The sequence below is a fragment of the Miscanthus floridulus genome, chromosome 11, assembly GCF_019320115.1.
Source record: "Miscanthus floridulus cultivar M001 chromosome 11, ASM1932011v1, whole genome shotgun sequence".
NCBI classification, from domain to species: Eukaryota; Viridiplantae; Streptophyta; class Magnoliopsida; order Poales; family Poaceae; genus Miscanthus; species Miscanthus floridulus.
Genome location: NC_089590.1, coordinates 44,968,944 through 44,977,555, shown reverse-complemented (window position 1 = coordinate 44,977,555; position 8,612 = coordinate 44,968,944).

Genomic DNA, 8,612 nt, shown 5'->3' with positions numbered 1-8,612 from the left:
ATGACCCATAATTCGGGGTTTTCCTTGCTGTCGTACTTCTGAAGTTTTTTGAGCTTGAAATTTTTGGGCCATATGACTTAGCGAAGGTGTGGAGTAAACTGCTTCAAACCCGGTGGGCCGTGGGCAGTGTCATATTCCATACGGCGATAGCTTTCATGGGATGCATGGTCGTTGGCTCTCTGGTTGATGCGAGCGCATAGATCACGTCCACCGAGGTAATGGCGGAGATCGTTATTGCCATTACGGCGATCTCGATTGCCATCTGGATTAGCCCTGTGATCGTGGTTATCACGGCGATTATCGTGGTTATCTCGGCGGTTGTCATCTCAAACGTCATGGCGGTTATCCTCTCGGTGGTGGTTGTCGTCCCGACCACCATCATGACCACCATTTCTGCCTTGACGGTTGTCCGATGGGTCATTGTTGCGCGAGCCACGTTGGTTGAGTGGCTGTGAGCGACTTGAGTATTGGCGGCTGTGGCTTGATTCGACTGAAACGGATGGAGCCCGGGCTTGATTCACCATCTCTGCGGTCTGAGCCATAGCAGCCGTCAGATAAGCTTGTATGTCATCGCGAACTGCCTGGGTCTCGGGAGTGTTGGGTAGCCGCTGCATTGTCGCCATGGCGACGGCTATGTTGGTGCTTGGAGTCTTGAAGACTTGTTTGTCCCCCACCCTGTCGAAAGCATTGTTGAGGTCACGTGGTTGGACCGTTATGCATCATGCCTCCTGGTCTGCTTCAGCTTCGATTTGTCGGCGATTAAACCGGTCAATATTGCGTGCTTCGCGTGCAGTCCTTTCTTGTTCTGTTTCGCCAACTGCTGGTGGCTCGTCATTGCTGACAACATGGATCAAATCCCCTCGTCTTGGCGGGAAAGACGGAAATTGGGGGAAACCCGGGGCGTGGTCTGGGAGATCCAGTTCGTATTTGACGCCTTCATCTTCGTGATGCTGAAGCTCGATGTGGACAGATGCATTAGATGTGATGCCAGACGAGGAGCTGGAGTCGCCCTCTTGGACTGTGTGGACGGATCCTTCTTGATAATCTTCAATCCGGACCATGTTGACGAAGTTGCATGGCTTCAGCCGAGGTCGGTGTATAGGACACAGATCCAAGCGGCGTTGTAAGTTATACGCGTAGCCGGAGGTAGCGTTTCGTAGGCCGTAGGGCTGGACCTGGTGGTTCTCCATCGAGGCTTCGTACTCGGAGAGTCGAAGACCCGTCGCGAAGACTGGCCGGCGACGAGTGGAGCGCCCCTTAGGAGTAGATATGACCATGAGATCTATACCAAGTCATGCAGGACGACTGGCCCGAGCTGGCCGGGTAGATCTGTTATGGGAAGCGGTTACCTGCTCATTAGGTTGACTTTGAATCATACTCACCAGAGCTAGGGTTTCAGCGAGTTTGATGCCGACCCGATCGATGGAATCGAGCAGGTCGGTGTTGTCGATCTGCTTCCCTTTGTAGCGGGGAAGCGGATGACGGGTTGTCGGCGTGGCTGAAGATGATGTAGGCATGGTCGGAGCCAGATGTACCATGGTCAGAGCCAGATCCATCGTGGTCGGAGCCGTATCCGCCATGGTTAGAGCCGTAGCCGATGCAGGGGAAGTAGTGGTCGGCATAGACTGAATCCATGCCTTCTCCATGGTCATGGCGACGAAGTCATCGGAGCCGGTGGTCCATATGATCTGGCCGACGGTGAACGTGAGGCCGCTCGGTGTAGCCATGGAGCCGGAGGAGATGACCATCTTGTTTGCTTGGAGAGCAGTACGCACACCCCCTACCTGGCGCACCACTGTCGACGAAGTATGGTCGGTAGTCTACCTAGAGGTATGCCCAAGGTAGTAGATTGTCGGCAGATAGATGCGCAAGCCACAAACAAGACGGTGACGTAAGACAGACATAAGGTTTTATCCAGGTTCGGACGCCAAGAAGGCGTAATACCTACGTCCTGCGTCTGATTTGTATTGCTGTATGTCAATGAGAGATGTTTTTTAGAGGGGTCCCCTGCCCGCCTTATATAGTCCGGGGGGCAGGGTTACAGATCTGGAAACTAATCCTAGCCAGTTACAATTGCCATATGTGGCTAGATAAGGATTCCTATTCTAACCGACCAGGATCTTGCTTGATCGCCAAATCTGTCTTGACTCCTTACGCGGGACTCCGAACAGGTTAGCTGGGCCGCGCGTCGTCTTTTGGTGGACCGAACCCACTGATCCGGGTCGGCCCAAGCCTAGCCATAAGGGTATAGGGGTTAATACCCCCACATCAGCATAGGCGGCGATGTCCAAGCACCGAGGAGCCCCCGGTGTCAGCGGCGACGTCCGTGCGGTGAAGTGTGCCCACTTAGTCCTCGAGCACGAAGAATTCAAGCGCTGAGGAGTAATCGACGTAGCTGGCGATGAAGCACGAGCGGCGAACAGTCTGGTCAACTAGTCGACAGCGAAGTGAGCATTGAGTAGATGCGACCGGCGAATAGTCCGATCAACTGGTCAGCGATGGAGCCCATGAACCAAGCAGTCTGACTAGTTGACCGGTGGAGAAGTCCGAGCACCAGGTGATCCGATCACCGGGATGATGATCCTGCAATACAAATATATAGAATGGGTAGTACATGACGCACAAATAAATAAACTCTGAAGAAAAATCAGCAATGGTGATGAAACGGCGTATGCAGTTCGGCGATCAGTTGGCGTGAAAATATATTTATATTTAATATAAACCGCTCGAACAGTTAGTGTGTAGCTGAGTCTCCAGCCCTAGCTAGCCCGTTAACCATAACGCGGAGCGCGGAGCTCGTGCACGTGTAGGAGGAACAGGCATGACCAAGGAGCCGCTGTCAACCACTCATAACGCAGAGCGCGGAGCCCGTAGCACGTGTAGGGAGGAGCCGAAGATAGGGCCATCTCTGGAGGCGTCCGAGCATCAACATGACTGTTCGAGGATTCGAAAAATCGTTTGGAGAGCAAACATGGAGAAAACAGTTCGGAGAAACATTATGGCGATATACAGAGATTAGAAAATATTTAAAAGAATATTAAAGCGTGACTTAGCTTTAGACGGAGTGTCTTGGTCGGCGACGTATGGCGTTATCTGGTCGGCGTTAGGCAGATTAGATATGGAGAGATCATTGTCGTAGCTATATTCAATCTGGTCGGAGAAGCGATGCTGCATGGCGGAGTAGATGGCGTAAATGATGCCAAGTAGATGGCTCGCTTGACGGGTCGCTCGGCGGCCCGACATAGTCGGACATCTCGCTTTTGGTCTTTTCGCATCTCAGACGTGCAGAAGCTAAAGTCCGTAGACATGCAGAGTCGTTCCATCCACCGCATGGTCCCGCGCGCCCATAGTGTTCCCGAGTCAGGCAACCATGCGGTACGGCCTGGGCACGGTCTCCTCGCCACAGGTCTGCACGTGCTCGCGCACCACCGCCGTCGCGGGGTCCTTCTCCTGATAACCCGGTGTAGTGATGGCGCAAGAAGCGTAGCCGAATCCTTGCTTGATGTGCGACTCGCTGTGTGAAAAATATCTGACGCATCCATGCATGCACGTGCATGCGAGATCAATCTTGATTTTGACTCTGTAGACCAGCAAAGCTTCCCTGGGCTACCAGTTCATCTCTGTTGTTGTGCTCGGGCGGCGCAGCAATTCGTCCAGCAAACACACATAGATGGATTGTCTGGCACCTTCTTGTTATGAAGTTAAGTTGGAGATCGGATCTTAGGGAGTCGGGTCCAGTCGTGGATGCCGATCAGAGGATGTCACCGTAGGAATTCGGCTTTAGATGTTGCACCGCCGGCTGCCATGCATGGCATGCTAGATGCGATCTTGAGGTTCGACGAGCCAGTGCTTGGTTGAAGAAGTCGTCACGAGCGTGTGTTGCTGCCGTGAATCCGTGGCGAGTTGCGCCGTTTGCCCGTGTCGCCACGGATGATGTTGATCTTGAGATATGCCATCTGGTTCGCCATGGATCAAGCGCACACCCCTACCTGGCACGACAACTGTCAACAGAATATCGTCGGTAGTCCACCGAGGGGTATCCCGTGATGGTAGATTTGTCGGTGGGGGTATGCGTAATCAGGAACTGGATGGTGACACAAGGCGCAGAGACAGCGATTTAGATAGGTTCAGGCCGTCTGATCGACGTAATACCCTACGTCCTGTGTATTTAGTGTATTGTATTGAGATGTAGTATATAGATCTTGATGTAGCTCGTCCGCTAGGGGACCCTACCTCTCCTTATATACTCTGGAGCAGGTAGGGTTATAAGGAAAGTATCCTATTTGGTACTATACAATAGCTTGTAGTGCACGCCGAGCAGCGCCGTGCATGCCTTGATCTTGTGGGCTGGGCCACCTCTGATGGTGTGGCCCATGTCTTATCTTGAGGATACCGGGGGCCATACCCCCACAGTGTGCAAGAGGAGGAGAGAATGAAAGTTGCCAATGGTGGCACTATCAATTATGTGAAAGACAACAATAAAAAGAATAATAATGCTAACTCCTCCTCAAAGTCAAAGGGAAAGAGTCCCATGCTGCATCAGCCTCAGTAGAACAACTTCATAGTAGAGAAAGACCAGTGTCTCTATTGCATGAAGATGGGATATTATAAGAAAGATTGTCCCGATTACTTAAAGATGATCATGGCAAAGAAAGGTGAGAACGTTATTACGTTCATAAATGAATCCTTGTATGTACAGTATTCGAAATCTACTTGGTGGATTGACTCAGGTGCAACTGTTCATGTTGCTAATTCTTTATAGGGATTCCGTTCGACGAGGACTACGCAAAGAAGAGAAAGACACGTTAAAGTTGCAAATAGAGTACAAGCAGATGTTGAAACCGTTGACGATCTTTCTCTAGAGCTTGCTGATGGTTTGACACTTTTACTTAGAGATGTACTTTATGTTCCCTCCCTACAGAGAAACTTGATTAGTGTTTCATGCTTGGACAATGATGGATATGATTGCCATTTTGGAAATGGCAAATGTAAGATAACATTTAATAATGCATGTATTGATCTTGCTATCTTACAAAATGAGCTTTATTTGTTATCACTACGTGATGATGTGAATGTTGTATGCAATGATGGGAACGTTGCGTGCGACAATGAGAATGTATCCTCGTCTGCGGATGTAAACAGAAAACGAAAGAGAGGTCACGATGCGTTGTCAAAATTATGGCACTGTCGTTTAGGCCATATTTCGAGGGAGAGAATAGAAAGACTAGTTAAGAATGATATTCTTCCTCCATTAGAGTTCTCATATTTAGAACAATGCAGAGAATGCATAAAAGGAAAGTATATAAAGAAAATTAAGAAAGATGCCAAATGAAGCGCAAGAATTTTACAGATAATTCATAGACATCTGTGGTCTATTTTCTATAAAGAGTGTGGATGGTTATGATTCATTCATAACATTCACAGATGATTACTCCCGTTATGGCTACATTTATCCAATCAAAGAAAGAACAGAAGCATTGGATAAATTTAAGATATTTAAGGTAGAAGTTGAAAACCAACATAATTTAAAGATTAAGATAGTTAGGTCCGACCATGGGGGGGAGTACTATGGTCGGCATACCCCATATGGCCAAGTTCCTGGACCTTTTATAAGGTTCTTACAGGAAAATGTCATAGTAGCCTAATATTCTACACCAGGCGAACCTCAGCAGAATGGAGTAGCTAAAAGACACAATTGTACCCTAATGGATATGGTGCGCAGTATGATAAGTTACTCCACCTTACCGTTGAGCCTGTGGATGAAGGTGTTAAAAACCGTCATTCATATTCTCAATAGAGTACCAAGTAAGTCGATGCCCAAAACACCGTATGAGTTGTGGACAGGAAGAGTACCCTCACTAAACCACTTACGTGTGTGGAGGAGTCCTGCTGGGACTAAAGTATTTAACCTAAACATTAGAAAGCTAGATCCCAAAACAATAAGTTGTCATTTCATTGGCTACCTAGAGAAGTCAAAAGATTTTTGTTTCTACTGTCTAGACAGATATACAAAGTTTGTGAAAACGAGACACGCTATCTTTCTAGAGGATGAAATGATGAGGGGGAGCATGGTAGCTCGAGAAATTGACCTTGAAGAGAAGCGGGTGTATGCGCCCACTCCGATAATTCATGAGCTATTTTTCTCACTACCTGCTGTCGCTGCACCGACAGTGCAAGATACTATGGTGCCAGCACCTGTTGTTATTCCGCCTGTGGCAATAATGAATGATGATGAGGAACTTGTTCTTTAGGATCCTGTAGAACCTATTGCCACACATGAGGGAGAGCAACAATAGCCTCAAACAGAAGATGTGCCAAATGTGGAGGCCCCTAGAAGGTCTCAAAGAGTTAGAAAATCAGTAATTCCTGCTGACTATGAAGTATACAACACTGAAGAATTTCAAATGGAGGATGATCCCACCTCATTTGAAGAAGCCATGAGCAGTGATCATTCATCAAAGTGCCTTGAGGCCATAGAAGATGAAATGAAATCTATGAATGCCAATAAAGTTTGGGACTTGGAAGTAATTCCTAAAGGGGCCAAAACAGTAGACTGCAAATAGGTCTACAAACAAAACTTGACTCTCAAAGGAATATAGAGAGATATAAAGTATGACTTGTGGCAAAAGGCTTTACTCAAAGAGAAGGGATTGATTACAATGAGACTTTTTTCTCTAGTCTCATGTAAGGATTCCTTCAGAATCATAATGGCATTAGTGGCACATTATGATTTAGAATTACATCAGATGAATGTAAAGACAATATTTCTCAATGGGGACTTGGAGGAAAATATTTACATGGCACAACCAAAAGGTTTTGTCATAGAAGGAAAAGAACGAATGGGATGCCACCTAAAGAAACCCAATTATGGATTAAAACAAGCTTCAAGACAGTGGTACTTGAAGTTTGATCAGACAATAAGGAATTTTGGGTTTAAAAAAATATAGAGGACAACTGTGTCTATGTAAAGTTTAAGAATGGAAAGTTTATCTTTCTTGTCCTGTATGTGGATGATATCTCACTTGCTAGTAGTGATGTCAGTCTACTGCTGGAGACAAAGAAATTTTTGTCATCAAAATTTGATATGAAAGATCTTGGTGAAACTTCGTTCGTTCTAGGGATCGAGATTCATCGAGATAGAAGTAAATGGGTATTAGGACTGTCACAAAAGGCATACATAGAAAAGATCTTAAAGAAATTTAGTATGCACAAATGTAGTCCCTCACCTGTTCCTATAGTCAAGGGCGATAGATATGGGGATTTTTAATGCCCCAGGAACCAGTATGAGATCGATCAAATAAAAACGGTTCCATATACTTCAGCTGTCGAAAGCTTGCAATATGCTCAAGTATGTACGCGTCTTGACTTAGCATTTGTTACCGGGTTACTTGGCAGATTCTAGAGCAATCCTGGAACAGAACACTGGAAATTGGTAAAGAAAGTCTTGCGTTATTTGCAAGGAACAAAAAGCCTCATGATGACGTATAGAAGATCAGATTCACTCCATATAGTGGGATATTTTGATTCTGACTATGCGGGAGATAATAGAAAATCCACGTCTGAATATGTATTCACTCTCGTAGAGGGAGCTATTTCATGGAAAAGCTCAAAGCAAACCGTCACTACATCGTCCACAATGTATGCCGAGTTTGTAGCGTGTTATAAGGCAACGGGGCAGGTGAATTGGCTAAAGAAGTTCATACTCGGTTTGAAGGTGGTTGGTGACATCTATAGACCACTTAAGTTATACTGCGATAATAATCCGGCAGTACAGTATGCTCACAACAATAAGTCAAGTGGTGCTGCCAAACACATTGACATAAAGTATTATGTTATGAAAGATAAAGTCCGGGATCATGTCATAAGTCTTGAGCATATAAGTACCGAAAAGATGCTCGTGGATCCGCTTACAAAAGGCTTACCACCCAACGTGTTCAGAGAATATGTAGCCGGCATGGGTTTAAGGGAAAGCCTATAATTCCTGGACAAAAGAAGGCCCAAAGTTAAGTATCTATTTCAGAACAGAGTAGTGTGTTGTAGCTGTTAAATCTATCAGCAATTGACCGTGACGATGAAACATGCTCTATGCGCTAATCTGTAATAGAATGAACAAAAGTAAATAATATGAAATTGAAAGATGGTAGGAGATAAGGGGGAGATTGTTACATTGATCTCTAATCTCAAACTGGGCCGAACAGTCCAGTTGGGCCTTTGATCAGCGCTCTGATCGAGGGCGCCCAACCCGCTTATGGCTGGAGGGCCCCTGTCACACTGCGTAATAAATAGAGGTGGGGGCCGACGGCTCTGACTATGAGGTTCGCCTGAGCTACAGTTCCCCACCGAAATCCCTAATCCGATCTAGAGGGGCGCAGCCAGTGACGGAAAGCCACCAGCCGCGTCGTCACCGTCTCTGCATCTACACCGAGGGGCTGCTACGTCGCCAGGCTGCCCTGCAATCGCTACTGCACCGCCGCCCTTCGACTCGACACCGCCACTGGGTTATCGCCGAGCACTGCGATGGTGAGCCCATCTTTATTCAAGACGGTCAAAGGTTTGCACCTTTCACCCCTCTTTTTCTTTCGTTCTATCTACTGTTACTGTACTAATAGATA